The sequence below is a fragment of the Cygnus olor genome, chromosome 2 (assembly GCF_009769625.2).
Source record: "Cygnus olor isolate bCygOlo1 chromosome 2, bCygOlo1.pri.v2, whole genome shotgun sequence".
Classification (NCBI taxonomy): Eukaryota; Metazoa; Chordata; class Aves; order Anseriformes; family Anatidae; genus Cygnus; species Cygnus olor.
Genome location: NC_049170.1, coordinates 38,339,493 through 38,360,390, shown reverse-complemented (window position 1 = coordinate 38,360,390; position 20,898 = coordinate 38,339,493). Strand labels below are relative to the sequence as shown.

General features: G+C 39.8%; 1 protein-coding gene across 2 annotated transcripts in view; it reads left to right on the top strand.

Moving 5' to 3' along the window:
* Window positions 1-560: 560 nt before the first annotated feature.
* The window catches only part of TBC1D5 (TBC1 domain family member 5), a 320,152-nt gene continuing 299,814 nt past the window's right edge, over window positions 561-20,898 (top strand). For both annotated transcript variants that reach the window (XM_040546783.1, XM_040546784.1), the window contains exon 1: window positions 561-843. The gene's annotated coding sequence lies outside the window, so the exon portion shown is untranslated. The remainder of the gene's footprint in view (window positions 844-20,898) is intronic.

Sequence of the window (20,898 nt, the reverse complement as noted above, 5' to 3'; positions counted from 1 at the left end):
CACCGGGCAGGAGGGGACAGGTCATCCTGGGTGCCAGTGGACACAGGTGGGCACATTGCTTCGTGGTTTCATGTTTTCATGGTTGTGACACCTCCTTCCTCCTTCCACGAGGAAGTCTGCTGAGCGGTTTGAACCCAGCCAGCCGGGGAGCAACGTACAGGATTCACTTTAAATAACCTCATTTCCAGCTGCCTCCCTTCCCTCCTGAGTCTGTTTCATGTACATAAATCCCTCGGGCTTCCGCAGAGGACGAAAGGCCTCGGAAAGAAGGCAAACCTCCTCATTTCAACAACTGTTAGCGCCCCTTGTTTGCGAGGAGCGGGCGGTGACAGAGCTGCGCGGCAGCCCGGGACGCGGCCAGACCCGTCCCATCCCTCCTTCCTTCCCTCCCTCCCTCCCTCCTCCTGCAGCGCCCCTTGGCCGCTGCCCCCCGGTCCCCGGGGCACCCCCAGAGCCCCGGGGCACCCCAGGGCCCGGCGGGGCACATGGAGCAGGCGCTGCAGGCTGTGGGCGGCCGCGGCCTCACGGCGCAGCGGGCGCCTGCGCTCATGGAGCCGGGGGGCGGTGGTTGAAGGGGAGGCGGCGCCATCGCGCGTCCCCGCGGGCGGGCAGCGAGCCCGAGCCCTTCCCCTTCCCTTCCTTCCCTTCCCCTTCCCTTCCCCGGGCCGTCTCCCACCGCCTCCCCCTGCCCCGCGTCCCTCGCAGGGCGCCGGGCCGGCGCGGGGGGCTGCGAGCCGCGCAGGGAGGGAGGGAAGGAGGGGAGGGAGGCGGGGGAGGGAGCGGGGAAAGACAGAGAGAGGCTGAGCCAGCTCTTCATGCCACTGCAGGCAGCAGCAGCAGCAGGTAAAACCAGCCCCGGGGCGTCTGCTCCCCTTCACCCGCTTGCCCCCCTCCCCCCCGCAGGCAAAGCGTAGGCCCCCGCCGAGGCCTCTCCCGGGTTGCCGGTGCCGGCGGCCGGCGGCGGGCAGCAGCGGGGCCGGTGAGGCCTTGGCGCGGCGGGGCTGCCGCTGCTCCGCTCCGCTCCGCTCGGCCCGGCTCGGCTCGGCTCGGCTCGGCTGCTGCTGCCCCCGGAGCGCCCAGGGCAGGTGCCGCCCGGCAGGGACCTCCGGAGGCACAGCCTCGTTTCTGGGAGGTGGAAGCAGGGAGGGAGGAGGAGGAGGAGGAGGCAGAGTGGTCACAAGGCTTTCCCCTCCGGATCTTTTTATTTTTTTTTTTAATTGGTGGTGGTGATGCTGGTGGCTGAGGAGGGGAGCTGAGGGTTGAGTGAGTTCTCTTCTTCCAGGCCTTGAGAAAGAGTTTGGAGAAGAAGGCAGGTTTCCCTCCGCTTTCCTGCCTCCAGAGGCTCTTCGTCCTTGTTCCCACCTACCTGCCCCCGCCTGTGTTAACTGACCAGCGCACTGCCTTCAGAGTGACAGCTTCAGATCGAGTTTAGCTGTCACGTTTCAGATCTAGTTTTAACTGTCACGTTTCTTTTTCTTTAGGACACAGCAGTTCAGGTGGGGTAGTAAGTGTAGATCCCAGTGCAAGTGCTGCAGTTAGTACATTTTAACTCTTTGAGAGTTTTATACTCTCACATGGCTGTACTGTACCCATCCGTAGTGTAGTTGAGGTACATGTGGTGCTAAGCATCCTGGAGGCTCTATGGTCTGCTTTTAAGGATCAGTTTTAAGGAATGTCCCATCATGTTGACATAACTTTGCTTTAGTGGTATATATAATTTTAAGTACTTAACAAACAACAAACATGTTAGTTAATACGTGAAAGGTCCATGTTCCAAAATGTACTGGATTGGAATGTACTGGAATCAGGACTCAAGAATACTCTTCTAGTTCTGCCATACAGCTACACAGCATCCGTTCACCACTTTACTGTCAGTAATCCTGCTAACCCGCCTTTACAAAGTACTCTGAAGCTTGGTTGAAAAGCACTACATAAGAAAAGTATTTTTCATAGCAGTGAAACTTCATTGAAGTTGTGATTTGTCAGTTCTGCTTGCCACACTCTAATTCAGCTACGTGCTGATAATGTCCTTGTGAAAATTAAGCCTTCCAAAATGTATCCCAAATAAATGTGGGCTGTTTGTTGGCATTGAAAACATTAAAAAAAAAGAAAAAGTAGTAGTTAAATTAATGCTAGATCCCACCTCTCTCTTAATCATCGTCTGCTGTTAGCTTTGTAGCTTGCCAATTCAAACACCACAAGGCCTAGAACTGGGCAATAAGATCAGCGTATTGTTTATGGGCAATAATGATTTTTCACTTTTGAAGCCAGTCCCTGTTTTGTAAAAATTGTCTGACTTAAATGTCATTGCGAATAACTAATTGTCAAACTTTTTTATTGAAATGTGTGGCCCATGCATGTGACACGTATGTATAATGGTAGCAATCACTGGACTTGTTACTCTTCATACTGTCAGGTTAAAAGAGAATTAAACACAGCCTGCCCCAAAGAAATAGTTGAGTTCTTAAACTCTTTGTACACTTTCATACTTGAAATTGGTAATTTCTTTTGGGCCAACAATGGGAACTAATCTTTGTGTGATTCATGCACCTACATTGTGAAGTTCAGCTTATGACAAAGTATGAGAGCATGAGCAATTCCTCTCTACATATAAGTATATACTGGAAAGAAGGTGCATTTCCCCCCCTCCCCCTAGATTTTATGATGGCACCATAATTTGTGGAAATTGTAGATATGGTCAGCTCCTATGAAAACTGAACATACTAAGAACATCCTTTTGTTAGTGACGTGAAGATTAAAGCTGTTCTCCAGCTTTGTGCATAGGAAGTGTGATGAAGTAGGGGCTTGTAATGGTAGCGTTCAGGGATTAATTAAACTGCTGGGATTCCTGTGTGTTTCACTCCATTTCACCTGAGAAAAGCACAAGCTTGGTTTTACACTAGTAGTTTGCAGTTTATGCTGCAGTGTTAGCAAAGCTCACTTGTCATGCGAAAATGGTTCTTATATCTTTATCTTTTCTTAAATACTGTGGCACCTGCAAGAGTGGCACTTACCTTTCAGCAGTATAAATGAAAACATTCCTCTCACATTTCTCCTTCCTTGTGTTACAGCACTGGGTTTACTTGAACGTTGTTCTTTTCTCTTTGCTTTGCTTTCAATAGCACTTGCGTCTTTTGGACTTTGCTACCTCAAATTAATGTGCAAGAAAAGTGGGATTTGGGGGAAATGTGTTACACGTACTCTGCCTGCATATGGTTTACGCAAATATAGAGATCTTTGCTGTCTCTGGGTTATTGTTGCTATTATAAATTCATTTTTACTCCGGACGGGGTATATGCAAAGAACTGCTTTGCATTTCACCATGAAAGGAATTCTGTTGCTAAAGTCCTTTTAGAAAGTTTACTCTGTGCTCTGTCCTTAGGAGTTTTTATCTTAAACTGTTAGGTATGCTGCTGTAATTGGCAACAGCTGTTGCTGAGAATTGTGGAGGATAGACAGTTTCGGAGATAATCAGCTCCTAGTCCATTTGAGGCTTTGTTGATTAGCACGTGTAAGAGAATTTTGGATCAGGAGCCAGTGATGACTGCAGAGTGCAAATGTGGTATGGTATGTAAACTGCTTGGCTTAGCCTCTACGCTGCTCTCTAGTAAATAAGCTATAAGTTGTGTGTGTTCTTCTAAGCCCAGTAACGTGCCCAAAGCAGGCCACTCTGTAGCCCATAAAAGCACAGATATTTGGCTGAGTTGTGCACTAAGAGGAAGAGGGTTGTGAAACACGATAGGATTTGTTCGTCCGTGTTGGATATATCAGTGAGGCTTAAACTCTGTTTTTTGACCCCCAAAAGAATGGGCATAGTTGTAGCCATTTCCAGTTTGGGGGAAAGCTGCTACTGTATTCTGTGTTTTGCTTGACAACGTTTTTATTAGTTAACCAGGTGTCAGTGTGTGTTCGTTTGTTTCTGATATTGCAGCGTGGCCAAGTACTTTATAAAATGAATTGGAAAATGATGCAGAATTTGAAGAACATTTGTCATGTTGGATAGCATTATAATGGGATAAATCTTACTATTTTTATTGACGTTGAATAGAAAAAAGAATGATTTGAATCTGACGGGAAATCTGTGTGTGACAGTTGTTGAGGAGAAATAGTTGACTGTATTTACACTCTGAGAGCTGGAATAAGAAGCGAGAGCCACGCTAGAGCAGTTCTTCAAACTGCGTCCAGACCTTGGAGATGGACACACTGCATTTAGCAATCCATATGGGTAAAGGTTGATGGATTACTAAACAGAGGAGAAATAGGTATTTTGCTTCTGTTAAAGCTAGATGTGAGTTTCTCAAAGGACTGAAGTCATAAGATGACCTGAAATCTAGTTGGAAATAGTTTGAAAATAATAGGAGGAATCATATGTTAAAACTGAGTGCAGTGCAAAGAGGCAGTATCCCCGTATCCTGTGCTGTAGTTAAAAAAAAAAATTTACTTCTGTGCTATTAAAGTTGAGGGGCTTTTTGTTCTGTTAATGGGTCGGGAAATCTTTATTTTAGGTCTGTTAAAGAACATTATTACCACACTACTAATTAATCTAGTTATGCGAAAAGTTGATGCATTTGAATTGCGTGTAGTACCGTACCGTGTCCTGTAGTGCTGCATTGGAGCGGGGATCAAATCTGTCTTCATATGTGAACGTTTCACCTTAAATGTTTCAGCATCAGTTTTAGTCTGAGTGAGTTTTTCTCGCCGAACTTACAGTTGGCTAAGCTGCTTTTAAAACTGTATCAAGATACTGAGAATCTACCATTTACTTCTCTGGATGACTTGTTTCAGTGATTCATTTTTTCCACTATTTAAAAATAAGGCATGCAATTATTGTTTGAATACATTTGAATGCATCTGTCTTTCACTGGTTCTTGTTATCTTGTCTGAATTCTCTATCGTGCCAGGCTGCCTTAAAAAACTTGATTTGTCCCTTTGACACAGTGTTTTCATTCCTCTCTGTGGTGGCAGCCCCTAGCATTTAAAGACAGATCTAGATTTAAAAATACCTAGTTTTTAAAGAGGATCAACAGATCACAGATTACTGGGCTGACCTGACTGCTCCAGGGCTCTGGGATAAGTTTAACAAGTGTGCTGATTTGAAATGTTTGTCTCACAATGTTTTTTAACATCTGATCTGGAACATCTGTTTAACAAATGAGTTGGAAAGAAAATCAATATAATGTGATACAATTATACCATTTTGAATCTTTCCAGCTATAGAAGGAAAGTATTTATTGGCTATTTTTGATCGTTCTGCATGATTTTTAACACTTCTGCCACCTCTGTCTAGTCATGGGCCTATGCTGTTGTTGAGGGTGTTCATTCCTAACGTTGTCGGCTGTGTCGCACAGGGATGTTTTACGTCTCTCAGTTTTTACACTTCATAAATCTAATTTATGTTGATGGTGATCCAGCCTCCCCTTTTCTGTATTGTTCATCTTGCTTTATTTCCCTTATGCTTGCTTCTTTTTTTTTTCTTTTTTTCAGAAGCATCGGCATTTGAACAACTAGTATGAGTTTTAGCCAAAATTGCCCTTTTTGTTAGCTGTAAAACTGACCATAGATAAAAACCATCTTAAGGATGGCTTCGGTTTTCACGCTTTTCTAAGATTTTTCCTCCCAATCAATTTTGTTCCTAACTTTTGTTTTCAGCTTCAGAAATCTTGAAACCTCAGCACTACAAGCGTGTACGTGCATGAGATGTTTGTTTAGGGAGGTTTCAGTGATTTCTGTCTGTCTGTGTAATCAGATCGCTATCAGTGGTTCTTAGACTATTCACAGTTCCCAGTCCAGTGATTTATTCATTTTAGCCATTATCATGGGATGCGTGATAACTTCCCTGTGCTGGTTACAGTGAGTAATGTTACAAAACTGTTGCTAACAGGTTTTAAAAACTGATGGTTTGCCTGCTGGCTGCTTAAGATCCTGGGATATTTGGTTTCATTATTGAAGACTTGAGTTTGACATCCTTCTTCTTTCACGTTACAGATAGGTGCTAAGGGGAAAACACCTCCTGCTTTGTCCTTTGAGCCCAGGGTCTGTAACAGACCCTGCTTGCATCACCTGCTGAGCTGTCGTATTTAACCCTTAGACCCACACGTAGTCTGTACACCTTGGTAGGAATTACCAGGCAATGAATGTCCAAACTATGTTTCTTGAGACCTAGATTGTGCGTGCTTGATAGTAAGTGCTATTTTTGTTTAATCTCTAGCTTTTCCACAACTGGACTTCTGGCTTTTCTTTGTGTTGGGAAGGAGTACAGATGTCTGATGTGTATTGAGGTTGGAATTGAATTTCAAGGTGGGGAACTTGTTAAAAGTTTTAAAGAATCTTTCTAGAACTGTAGAGGTATGGTTTTGGCATTTAGACTTTGCTCTGATGTTAGCGTAGTAACTTGGGTAAGGTGAATTGTCAGCTGGGCCATTGTTTTTATCACTGCCAACAGCAGGTTCTTTAAAAGAAGTTAGGAGAAAATCCCGGTTGTGGAATAATCCCCACACCAAGGAGCTCTTCAAATTTGTGTCACTTTGTAATGGTTTATGGTGCTGATCTTGAGTTTTCTTCCACGTGGTGTTTTCTAGGTGAGTGTTTTCTTTATCCATGGAAGTATGTAATCTTTTTACAAGTTTTACAATGCTGTATTTATAATCTAGCTTCTCACTGTCATGCTCTTCACTCGTTTGAATTGAGAAGAGTAACTTGAAGCTCAGCAGTTATTTGAGCAGCGCTGATGATTTTCTTATCTACTGTGCTTTAGATGCATCAGCAACAAACTTAATTAGCCAACACGCTGCCTGTTTACTTACATTTTTTTTTAACTTTGTCAATCTCATACACTGCTGATGAGTATGAATTTATTCTGGGTCCTGAAATTTTCCATTAGCACTGGTGGAGGTGACCAGTGGCTCCTGCATCCCATATGATGTGGATAGATGCACTCTTTTTCCAACTTTTTTTTTCCTCCTGCCATTGTTCGTAGGAAGGCAACATCCGTATCTGGTTGATGGGCTGTCTGCATTTTACTGCTTGGACTGTGGTTTGTTGCAGAGTTGAGAACTGTTGCTCTGTTTTCTGATTTTTCTGCAACAGATTCTCTTCCAAATTGTGATGATTTTTCTTTCTTCTTACATCTGTGCTTTAAAAGGGGTTGTCAGTGTTCCCACTGTCCTTTTCAGATGTAAGTTTAGCCGCTTTTAAAAGTAAAGACTTTAAAGACTTATGGTATATTTCACGTTTATTTCACAGTCATTTTCATATCAGCATCCTTGCTGCACTGTAAATGTGAACAAGAGGATCCAATGTCTAGGTGGTACTTTGATTTCTTGTGCCTTCTTGACTAAACTTTATCTAGAGCATTCATGTTTAACATGTAGTAGTTTGGCAGAGCCTTTCATCTACAGAAGAAATGACACTAATCATTGTCAGTGAGAGGGAAGCGACTTTCTCAAGGCCAAAAAGCACCTCAAAGGGGAAGCTCCAGTTAGAACACAGGTTTTAGGATATCCTATCCCAGACAGTTCAGGAGGAAGCTGCAAAGTATTTAATAAATCACGTAATTTAAGTGAGGTTGCCAAATCGTGGAAATAAAAAGATGACTTAAATAGTAAAGACATATTAAATACTGGGCTATGTAAAAGACATTCGAGAAGTACAGTGAAAGACTAGATATAAGGAGAGTAGTACTGATAACTACAGGAAGAATACAAGCAAATCTTTAGTAATATACTTCTCTGAATTTAAATCCACTGGGTTATTTGATAATTGTGCTGGGGGATAATGGAGTTATTAGTTTCTGTAGTGAGAAGGGTGGCTTTCAGCTGATACTGATGTTTGTTCTGCATGTCCCGCTTCCTGTAAAACTTTGCTGTACTTTCCGAACAGTGGCTTGGAAATGTGCAGCATATACAGCTGGTGTTTCATTTGGAACCATGTATATATATGTATATTTAAAAAAAAAAAAAAGGAGAGCTTTGCTTGGCTTTCAGTTATTCATGAGTCCGCAGCGGTGCTTCCTCTTTTAGGCCTGACTCATTTTTAATGTACATCATTTGCACGTATGCCTATGGCACCCATAAATACACACAATTTGGAGAAAAGTTAATAAATCCAAATACTCTTATCCGTGCAATTCTTTATATATATATGTGTGTGTATGTTTGTGTATTTTTTGTAGACTGATGGACAAAGCTGGTGCTGCTTGTGATGATGCCTTTCAGCGTTCATTGTACAGCACACTCTGTGTGTGTAATGCAGTAAGCCGTCTAGAATAACAGACCAAAGATGTGATCATCTTTGGTTTTAATTGCAGATTGATGAAAATGTACAGCAGATAATATTTACAAGATTCTTTCCTTTTGAAGTTTGCACATATTGGGACTCCTGTAAATTTCATTTCCGTAGCTGTTTGAGAGAACCGAGGGTGAGGGTGTGTAGAGGAAAGGGCAACAAGCAGGCAGGAAGCTGGTGACTTCCTGTATGCAGAGGAAACTTCTGTCCAAATCAGTGGAAAAGTTTCTTCTGAACACATCAGTGTTGTTATATGTTTATTTTGCACAAGACAAGCAAACAAACAAAAAGCATTTTAGATTGCCAGAGTATGTGCATTACTGTTAGGACTTGTTGAACTTTTTTCAAATGTGCTTTTCAAAGAAGGCAGCCAGCTACAAGAAATGAGAACGTTTTATAATTGAGGGTAAACATCACCTTTTTGTTTGTGAACTGACTTCACAATTTTCTGTGAAATGACCCCTCAAATTTTATGTTGGCTCTTTGTTTATTAAGATTTAAATAAGTTTATTTTGGACAGTTCTGCTTTGAAATTAAAAATTCTTTTCTATCTAGCATTTCTGAAAAATCCAGCAAACCGAATTACCATTTTCGTGTAAAGTAGTATAAATATTTTACTCTTGCAACTTAAGTGTCCTTTTATTCCACAAGACTCCCTTCTGTAGTCAGGATGGATTTCACCTAGTGCTGCTTTGCTTTTTGGATTTGTGCAGTGCTTCCAACTGTTAATACACTGTCCATGGGTCTTGATTTGCAGACTGCTTGGTTCAGGTGCAGGGTGACAGTTGGGGCTTGACTGCAGGTCAGGGAATGGCAACGAGGCTTAAGGGTCAGATGAAATGAGACATGTATGGGGCAGGCTACACCTTTTCCATTTCCAGCTGCTGGCCAGCCATTTGTGTGTCGTACTATAAATGTAGCTTTTTTGAAACTGTGTGTGGACCCAAGCAGTTTGCTGGTTGCTTTTGTCTCCTGCCTTTGATCGGTGATGTTTGTTGATTTTACACACCTATAGGATAAAATGTCAAACTTCTGTTTGCAGAGAAAGAAAAACTGTTTTGTGTGCAGTACTGACTTCTGTCTGAGTTTTGTCTTGAGCCTTAAGCATGTTATCAGGGTGAAGTGCGGGGCGTTCTGTATCTGAGAAGAAATGAAAACGTATATTGGAGAGGTAGGTGTCAATATTACTTTTTAAAAACCATATCTGACGATGACATCAGGTATATACTTGATACAGGCATGCTGCCTTTACCCACAAATGCAGAATCCATTTATCTGGGGGTTCAGTGCTTATGAAACCAAGTGGGGAAGAGTCAAGACCAGTAGCAGCTGTTACCACTGGACATAGCTCCACTTCGACGTTTTGCACAACTGAGGTGGGTTGGGGTACGTACACAGAAAGAGCAACTGGCGCTATCAGCTGTTGGAAATCCAGCTGGGGTGCTGTGTTACTTGCATAGCCCTCCTGTGCATTCTGCAGTGTCAGTGATTGCAGAAAGTACTGTTTTGCATCTAGTATGTTCCCTTTTTTTCTCTCATCTTCAGGGAGTTTAGAGGAAGTGTCAAAGTTTTTGTATATTAGAAGAAAGCTGTGTGACTTTGCCTATAAGTCAGCGTTCAAAACTGCCATATGCTGGGAATTAGAGCACACTGTCGCTTTCTCATAGCTGTTGGGTGAGACTAGGTTTTCACGTTAGTTTACAGGAATAGTATATGATCAGTCATTGTTATAATTTCCACTGTGAGTAATTTTATCTGAGGGCAAATGTAGGCTGGGTGAACATCATTTTACACCATGTAACAATTTACCCAGTTTGGGATAAAAGTTTGTTGATAAGACTCGTTATAATTTTCGTAGGTTGACCGGAGTGCTTCATTCTCTAGAGGTGCTGTTACTTATCGCTTAGTCCAAGAGCATCCTAACACAGGTAGTCTTTTGCTAGTATTTCTACACAGTGTTTCCATTAAGACTCGGGATAATCTTCTCACAAATTCTGTTAAGCTCGGAAGATTCAGACTTGCACGATCCCCTTCCAGAAGTAATGGATCAATCTAGCTCAAACCACATAAACCGGAGAAAGAAGAATGGAAGGGTAGGAAGGGGGTACCTAGGGCTCTTAAACCTGTGGGTTTAAGAGGAAAGCCTTCAACATAAAGCTCATAGACAGGGATTGAATAGCATTGTAAGCATCTTTCTAACTTTTTTTTGCCTTTTCACATGAAACATTTCTTTCAGATCCCTCTCACCTGTTTCTCTGCAGTCTCACTGCACTAATGCTTGCAGCCGTTGACTTTCCTGACAGTACAAGAACCTAGCATACTTGTAAGATTCCACCTTCTGAAAAACGAAGAAAATCAAACTCAACAAAACAGACAGCATGTCATGAATACTTGCTGGCCATTATTATTTTCTCTTTTATTTATGACAGTGTATGTCTCTTAGCACTTTGTGATTTTTTGTGTGTATCAAGATCCTCTGCTTCTGTGTTTGCAAGTGATGAGTAGGTCCAACTGCAACAGAAGTAATGGTAAGGTAGTGTTGTAGGTTAACCACAGTAGGCAGCTAAGCACCACACAGCTGCTTACAAGAAAGGAAATGTGGGCAAGGAAGAACAAATATACTGCTCGTAAAGGTACAGTCTTAGATACTGAGGCAGATTGTATCGAATAACTGCATTTTTGGGAATAATGGAAGAAATAGACTTTTAACTGAGGTCTTCCTGGACTATTGTAAGATGCTATGCGATGATAAAGATGTGAACAAAAAGAATAATGTAAAATGGCTGATGAGAGACATGATCAGTAAAGATGGCATGCAGTTACTGAAGACTTTGGCAACCAGTAAGATGAGTATTTTCATGGTTGCACACTGAACAGATTCATTGGGAGGTAAGCTGGATTGTAGGGGTGTGTGGGGAGTATGATAATTTTAGGTGTGTAGGCAGGTTGAATCTTACCAATATAATTCTTGTTTAAAAGCATGAACAAGGCTTCAGATGAGATCTGAGTATATTTGACAATGAAGAGGAGTTGAGGAAGATCACCTCCTCATTTTGAACCTGTGTGATGAAGATGGTGCCAAGGTGTATGTGATACTGAGCGAGGAAATAGCAGTCAAGGATTTCTCATTTTTCTCAAATGTTCAGTTTGCACAAGAAAGAAAAATCTCTTCAGTAGTACGTAATCTTAAGTTGACATTGTTTCTGATGTTCTTTTCACTGTCTGTACTTTCCCTTCTTAAAAAAAGGGCTCTCGTTTCAAGCAATGCTCTGGATTGCTAGTATTATATTTCCACTCATGCTTCTCAGTCAGACAACTTCTATAATTATTTTTTAGATTAACTTCAGAGTAAATGAAGGTTGGGTAGCAGTTTCGTTTTTTCAACATGATAGAATTTAGTTTTCAAAGTCCTGAGCTAGTTTGCAATGATTTCATCATTGAAAAGTATCGGGAACTGACAGCAGTAAATTAACTGCCAGTTGACTTGAGACTAATTCCTGTCTGTAGTTAAGAATTTTGCTTGGTGAAATGTTACGGTTATGCCAATTTTATTGTTGTTCATTTTGCTTAGCTTTAAAGGATCCAAAACAAGTGTCAAAGCCAGAAATCTGTTCTAGCAGCCAGTAATGGGTTTCTAATGATTCAGTGCTGTGTCTGTTTGCAGCATCTACTGGGGGTACTGTGGCTTTCTGTGTAGTCCCTTTTGATATGCTAACCTCTTACTTGTAACTCTTGAGCTGCATTTTTGCACTTTCCCTGTCTTGACAGAATGTTTCAAAATATTTCTACTTCTATTTGATATTTGCCTTTTCTGAGGCTCAAGCTATGTTTTGCTGTCAATTCCGCTCAAAACCTGTGCTGCCATTATGGTATATTGACTTGAAGACACAAGTAAAGGGTGGCAGACAGTGAAATGGAATTGAAATGCAAGCAGACCTTCTAATCACATACATGTAAACAAATGGAAAAATGTTTAATGATGTCTGTCGTCTTGCATAGGTAGAAGACACAGGGAGAAGATCTCTCCACCCTGGACATTTGCTTTGATCCCCTCCTGTCAGAGCTCAAGCCTTGCCATCCAGCCTCTTTGTCTTTCTGAGGCGGACTGTCTTACAGGCAGAGCTCAAAGTTCAACACCTTGGTGTAAACCCTGTCATCTCTGACACGTGGTCATGGACTTCACAGGATGATGCAGGGGTATTCCTGCATCCATGAGCATATATGTTACAATAGTGTTCGAAGGACTGGTAATTTTATTAATACTATGAGGAAAACAAACAAACAAAAACCAAACCTTACCCAAACTCCATCTATCCTCAGCCAACCTGGTCTCTGGAGGAGAATTTCACTGTGGCCTCACTAAGAAAAGGTATCTGGCATCAGGTCTGGAATAGCTGCCCCTCGTTAGCAACTCAGTTGCACCTTGGTGGTGGAATGGCAGAGATCCATCTTCTCAGGGTCTAGAGGGAATGACTGTGGTGAGGTGAGATTAAAGCTGTGCTTTAATTTTTATGCCCAATTAAACTTTCATTTGACATGCCCTTGTGCAATAACAGGGTGGGCTGGGGGAGTGACTGGTGACCACAAGGGTTTTCTCAATCTCTGCTGCCTTATAAACCTTGTCAAATTGCACCAAGTGACATTTGACAGGCAGTGTAAAAAGGAAATGTCTGTTGCCAAAAGTAAGCAAATAAAACCCAGCGCTGTACTAAATGTTGAATGGCTATATCTGAATGGTTAGAGTCTGCTGACTGGGTGCAATGGAAGTCTGAGGTAATCACCTCTGCATTTCTTAAAACATTTTTTTTTGTTTTGTTTTGCTGAATGTCCTCTCATCATGTACAACTCTTAAGTTGAATTCTCTTTTCTTCTCTGATTTTTCTTCTTACACATCTGATCCTCACAATTTTTTGTGTTCTCTAAGGCTTGTATGAAGCCAAGTGGTAAGGATTTTTTTAACTAAGAAGGACAAGAAAGACTCTATTTGGTCTTTAGTTGAAAAGTTTGTACACAGTATCTTTGAGCCTTCAGCAGTTGTGGACGATGACATATATGCTTGTGTCACCAAGTCTGTCTTGGTTCTGACGTTCGTGAAATGAGGTCTTGAAGTACCACCCATTCCCTTAATTCTGTAATGAACGAAAAAGTGAGGTAATTTTTTTTAAATTTACATCTCTTCATCTCTTTCATTATGCTATGGGAGGTACAGGGAGATTGTTGGTGTCTAGTCAATGTAAAAGGTGCTGTGAATATGCATAAAGTATTTTGGAATTTTGATTGGGTGCATAAGCCTTTAATATACACATAGTATTTTAAACAAAGTATGTCTTTGCTTTCAATGAATCTTGACCCTAAGAGTGTACCCAGAGCATTCTGACCAGAAAACAGTTGCCATTCCTGGAACGGTATCAGAATGTGCAAAAATAGGAGGGGGGGAAAAGTGAGAATAACTATTCTGTGATAACTCACTAGAGGGGCTTTCTTCTCCACACTTGTAGTGCTGACTTAGTCTGCCTAACATGAGAAATACCTGATGGACCGCATTTACGAAAGGCCATTTGGGGCCATTTGGTCAGCATTGCTAGCCTCAGTGACTGATTTGTGCATAAAGACAATGTTATGGCAGATGGACTTTTATTAGAGCAAGTGAAGTGGTTCATTCTCAGAGTCAGACCACGAGAGCACAACAAAGTTTTGAAATATGCAGGAGTAAAAGTGAATTAGACTCAGATTTATTAAGAACTTCTACTCTTCTTTAGTTTTAGTTCTTTAGCTCACTCACTTGATGTGGTTTACAGTCAGTGAACTGAGGATTTTTGTTCTAGGATTCTCTAGTCCAGCATCTGGAATAAAGGAGGACAAATGGCTAACCAGGGTTATTGAGTGGTGACCCGGTCTAATAAGTAAACATACAACCTTGGTAAACCATCAGGTAAACCAAGCTAAACCTTGGATGATGTAATCTTCATGATATCTTGTGTGCCTAGAAAATCCAACTGGAGCAGGCTTCTTCTGAAGTTGAGGATCATGTGAAATTTGTATTCATAGTGCATCTCTTTTGATCCTGGAGGTAATACCTCATAATCAAAAAAGTTAAAGAACATTAAGATTACACTGTCTAAGCTGATGTATTTTATATTAGTAAAAGTACAGGAGATTGGGAAGTACACTGTATAAAACTCACATGGGCATTATTCCTGCTGTTTATGTTTGACTTGGCTTCATGTTTAGATTTTGAGCTTTAACTGATTTAATTATTTAATCTATCTTCTTTTTGTAATAAGTGTTACACTCTTTGTGGAAATTTAAGGTTCAAATGAAATGAATATTTGTAATCCTAAGCACTCTGGACAGGTAGCCCATAAATACTAAATAAAATAATGCCCTTTCTTTCTGGCATATAATTTCGTGAAATTAGTTTATTCTGAAGTATTGTATGTGTAACTGTACGATACGGAAAACAGCTCTAACAATAGTAGGGAGAATTTCTTCAGTACAGTTTATGTTTTAAAACATAGTTCATGACCTCACAGTATATATTCTTTGGCTTTTTCTAGAATTTTAGAGGATTTCTGTTGTCGTGTGTTGCTGTTCTGAAGACATTTGTCACTGTTAAGGAAATTAATTGACCTGATGGGCCAGGGGAAGTATCTTTTGTTTGCCCATGTTTTTGCTGTATGTCAAACAATACACTTCTGGGTGCCTGCTGCTGAGTTAGCACTTAGTTCCCAAAGTCAAATGTTGAAGTCGTAGGCTTCTGGCAGCTTAACGTTTGTTCTGGGAAACAAAATTGGTCAGTACCCATGAAATTCAGGAGCAGCTTCTCTGTTGACTTATCTGATAGAAAAATCTGCAGCTAAACAAACTTGAACTGAACAATATAATTATAAGCAAGGTAAATTTACTGGAGGTGAGAGGTGGGAAGAAGAGGGTATGCACCAGTCAGTTAAGTTCAACTTTTGTCTGTCCGTTGTTCATACCTCTGTTTCTATTCATTATTTTTTTTCTGCTGTTACTTTTCTGTATTGGTTATGATGCCTGCAGCATGCCCACATTATTTCACCTGATCTGGGTTAAAATTTTATTTCAAATAAGGTCTTATCTAAATAGTAAGCATTGAATCTGTTTTTTAATGAGTAGCAGCAGAAAGCTTATAAATACACTGTAAAATTACACTGTAAGATACACTGTAAGGGGTTTAGTTAATGTAGGTTTTTTTTCTTCTTAAACTATTGTTTTGAATTGTTAATGAGGTAAGGATAGGCAGAATTACATAGGCCAGTAGAGGCAACGCTGAGAATCAGGAGTTGGGAAGGATAAATAAGGATAACTTTTAAACAGAAAATATGTATGTTTTTAACTACCTTTATTTTGAGTTAAGACCATAAAATCATGTATGTTAATCCTGTGTTAGTCTTTCAATGGATGAGTTTTACATCCAGATCTGTGTCAAGTCTTGGAAGTAGCACTCCAATTTCCATGGGAGTAATAACTATGGATACCTTGGAGTTCAGCTAATGAACAAATTTGAACAATTGTTCAAATTAGATAGTGGAAGAAAAAATTAGTGAAAAGTTGGTTAAAGCTTTACATTACCTATTTAATAAGTCTTGGTCCTGGAATTTAGGTGACAGTAGGAAAAATAAGATTAGTCAGGAAAACCAGGCTTATGGTTGTTTTGGACCTGGGTCATAGACATCTGCCTTGCTAAAGCAAGTGTGATTAAAAATCCCAAAGGCTTATGACATCAAAAAATTCATTGTGTGAAAAAAGCTCAGGGTTTCCTTATTGTTGGCTGCGGTTCTGTGTTTGGCTTTGAAGAAACTGACTTGTTTTATAGTTTTAGTCAAAGATCAACACAATCATTTGAGCCTTGACTTTCTCTTCCATGCATCTGACAGTGCCTGCGGCGTTTTCTTCTGTCAGACTTTTGTTGTTTAAGATCAACTGTTTGGCTCCCTGACACTGTAATGAGGAGTAAACAAGCCCTATTTCTTTGAGGCAATTTGTAGTACGTTTCCAGTGGATTCTGAATTTAACAGTATTGGTTTAATAGTTATTAAATCATATAGCTTTAGTGAGCTTCGTTGCTCTACTTGTAGTTGCACTGGGGGAAAATGAGTATCACAGCCCCGTATGGGGGAGTACGTTTTGACACCAGATAATACCAGCTTCTGCCCTCTGCTGTTACCTCTCTGCTTTCTTTAGGATACTGCCTCCTTTGTCCTCCTCATCCATTTGACAACTCCTTTATAGTCACTATATTTTGGATGTCCTGCTGGGCCTATTTTTGCTGATAAGAGTGTTAGGTAGTTGCAGGTTCCCATGTACTTTGAATTAAACATTAATAAAGAAAGGATTGGTAGATCTCTTACTCCATACACCCATCTCTTCTCTGCTTTCACCACCCTCCCAAGAATATTTGTACTTAATTTTTTTTCTTTTGCTCAACCTTTAGCCTAGTGGTTTCCTAATTTTCCTATCCATCAACATGTGTTACCACATTCTTATTCAGAGGCATTTGTTCTTATACATGGGGCTTAAAAATATGTGTCCATCACACATATGGTATAGGTACCCAGCAAGGTTTAGAGGACAGGATGTTGCTGAGAAGCCTAGGTTTAAATTTCACATAACGTCTGTGATTAGAGAACATTACAGTGGTGAGAATAGAGAACATAACAATGGATTCCCTTAAGAGTCAACATCTAGGGGAATTGATCCTGTCTAGCAGGTATATAAACATCTGAAGCCTTCTACATCAGTGATGTTAAAAAGAAGACAGGATCCTGTGTCTTCAAGAACCTTTAATGCAAAAAGTTTTGTTGTTGTTGTTTTTTAAGTTCTATTGGTTTCTCTTCTATGTTCTAATCAAACAAGCTTTGTTTTCACTTGCTTCTCAGTAAATGATTTCGAGTCACCAAGTAATCTATTGTGCATTGATGACATTTTCAGCAGGTCTGGAAGTGAAAAGAATTGAAGGAAAGTTATGTTGGCATACATTTGAGGAAATTTGCCTCTTGTATTCCAAATTGAATGTGGAGTAAGTTGAAGCATTATTTCCATGATTTTTCAGTGCTTTCACAGTCGTTAAATAATGTTGAAATCTGTTGTTAACAAGTGAAATGACATTCAGATAAGAGCATAGGTTACCTGCCTGCTTAGGGCAGTTCTGGATACCCTTCACTTGGGTTTTGTTGTTAAATTTGTACAAGAAAGTAAACTATTTAAGATGAGGAAAATATGAACATTCTTCCATACCTCCCAAGATTAATATATTGGAGTGAATCTTGGGTAAATCAGCAGTGTATGTTCCTTGACTGAGGTTCTGTGAACAATTCCATGCTGACATACACTTTCCACTCAATGATCAAAAGATAAGGTAGGAAAAAAATCTCAGATGGTTTGGAAACGCGAAATTGCCAAACCTCTTGCAGGACTGAAGAAAGGTGCCATTGCTAAGGACTTTTTTTTTTTAGCTACTACCTGAGGGGCTAGAGCACTCCCATGGGTCATGGAAAACCAGATTCGATAAAGTCCTTCTTGCCACAGAGAACTGTCTTGTACCCCCTAGACTACTGCTGGAAATGTGGGGTATGATATGCTTGTCTGTCCTGTCTAATACAGTTTTCTGTTGCAGAAATGAGAAATTCACTGAGGCTAAAAATGGAATACAAGGAACCCACATGCTGGGTGGTTATCTTGATCATCACGGGAAAGAATAAAGCTCAGTGTTTCCCTGACAATGCACATTTGATACAACGTGAAGCAGAGACAGGAGTGAGAGAGCAAATGGCTGCTCTCAAGCAGTGAAGGGGCTGGTTCCTCCATGTTATGTGAATCCTCAAACCACATACACCTTAGTGCAAGGGGTGCTCTTTGATTGCAAGCTGCTTTTATAGATTGAATAACAAGTATCGTGGTCATGGCCAAATGTCGATCAAACTGTAGAGTAACAAAAGCTGCATTCCAGTGGTAATAGTAACTATAGGAAAGTGTCATACATAGTTCATTAAACAGTTTGGTTAATAATTAACCAAAGTAAAGGAAAAATGCATCTTACATATTTAGTTGAATTAGCATTAAAATGTATTGGTATGGATATATTTTGTTAATCATCAATTACTAAAAGTAGCTCTGTATTCACAGAAGGTTCTGTATGTGAAATAGTGAGGGTCCTGATGTAGAGGTGACACAATGAAAGGAGTTTTTATTTAGTTGGAAAAAGTTATTTTGTTGGTTTCAACTCTTATGGGAGCCCGGAATACCTAATCTGTAATGCCTAAAGAAGAAAAAATAACAGCTTTTTCTTCCCTGTATAGAAATCACATGCACAGGTGCTGGTCTCTGAAGGTTTTCACCCACCTTAAATCCAACATGTGGAGTCTCTTTCCTCTTTTAGTAAAAGAACATACATTCTTTTGAATCTGATTCCATTAATGAATTACTAGACTTGGCTCAATCTTTGTCATATTACAGTTAGAGAAGAGGTGAGTGCAGTACTGTTCCATCATGTAAAATACTCATTTACCTAAGTGATTTGTTTATTTAAAGTGAAGTAAACAGTGAATGTGTACAAAATACATAAACTGAGTCTTTGTCTAAAACAACAGAATGTGAATTTTTGAATTTTCAAACTTAATTCAAAGATGTAATTTAATACAGGCATAATGTTTTTGTTAACTCAGTAGTTAATATCTTAATAATATTAATTCTGTATTCCTTCAAGTACTTTATATAGCACAGTGTATTGCTATGTAACATACTAATAAGGATTGCTATTAGTGGTCATTATCTTCTGCATATTCTGAAATCTTTACAGCCATCTTTTCCAATGTCCTTTGTGTTGAGATAGTGTTAAAACAAACAAACAAACAAAAAAAAACACCACTGATTTAGGTAACTTGTCTTCTGAGAGATAATGACAGACTTTTAGAGAAATGATGCCAGTATTTAAATTTCTTCTGGTTGAATCTTTCCTGCTTGTTCTACTGTCTTGTAGTATGTTGGCAAAATTACAGTGTTTTGAATGATTCATTCTTTTTTTTTTTTTCATGCAATGCAATACCGTAGAAGGTATTCATTGACCTTCTAATTTGTTTGAGTAACTTTTAGGACATAGCAATTTCTGGTGTGTACTTCTGTGTTTTGCAGACTAGGTGTTTCTGTCCTCTCATATTTAATGGTGATTTTTAGTGATTTTTACTTCACTAACAACATATTTTACTGTAAATCTAATAATCTGCGTGCAGGTTTAAGAATTTTTTTTAAAAAGAAAGGGTTACCAGTCTCACTCTAGTGGATAAACCAACTTCTTTTGTACATTACTTCCTAACATAGGTGGCTATTTTATTGATGAATATGGAAAAAATGTATAGTCCAGTGCTTTGTTCCATTCCTCTAATTTATGACACCAGTAATAATGGATGATGAATGAGATATCCAAAACATTAATAAATTATCTTAAGAGGTATACTAAATCAAAGAGGAGGAGACTAAGAAATAATCTTATATAATGCCTCCAAGAAAAGTAAGTTAATTCCAGAGTCGTTTATTCAGCGATATGCAAAAACCCAGATAAATTTGTTGAAATTGAACTGCTACAGTTAGGATGATGTTCATACAACTCAGCATTGCAAATGTGCTATTCTTGACATTTAGATCTCTAGCTTCAGGTGGCAAGCAATGGAAAATGCACAGAATAAAATCAACATTTAAACTTAAATATTAAAGAATGAGTTTAAGCATGTTTAAAATAAAACCCAGCAATTTTGTTCTGCGTTGGTGATGCTTATATCCTCTTCCCTAAATTAATCTATCCACTAACACAGTTGAAATTTGCAGCACTTTTGTGCTGTGGTTTGCATTCACTAACTTGACTCTGTGTGAAATGCTTACTTGTTCTACGAGAAGCTGCACACCCTTTTTCTTTTTTCTGTTTATTAGCATTGAAGTTTCTTTTTCTCCAGTTGCATGCCACAAGTAATAGTTCTTCCAGTGACACTGGCTGTCTCCTAAGTAGTCTGTGCATGTCAGAAGACTTTTGGCTGCTCACACAGTATTTATGTGTCACTTTGCTGTAGGCAAGGAGTATCAAGGTGTAGCGGGTCAGTTTTATGCGAGCAAAGTATTGTTATTCTTATTAATCTGTTTTTTATTAACATTAGTAAGTGCAGTGAAATTTAGCCATTATTGTAAAAATGCAGTGAGGTGTAGTGTCACTGGTGTTGGTAGAAATAAAACATTATGGAGGTTGTGTAAGGGTTTCCATTTCATAGACTGGCAATTTTGAGAGTCTATAAATACGGGTTTTGGCTGGTTTAAGTTGATGCCTGTGTGCGCTTAGATTATTATATTAGATTATATTGTCAACACCACAAACAATGGTTCTTTCCTCCTCCTTCTGTTCTCCTTTTTAGTATTTTTTTTTCCATGCCTTGCACCTTCACCAGGGTTTGCATGGCCATATGGTACTGATGCATCTTATAAATTATATATTTCTTCTTTGTTGGGGTTATACGAGTTATGAAATGGTTACAGGTTTTTGGTATGGAGTTGACTAAATATCATAAAGGCTGTGTTTTCTACATCGATGACAATTGAAAGTCCTTATCC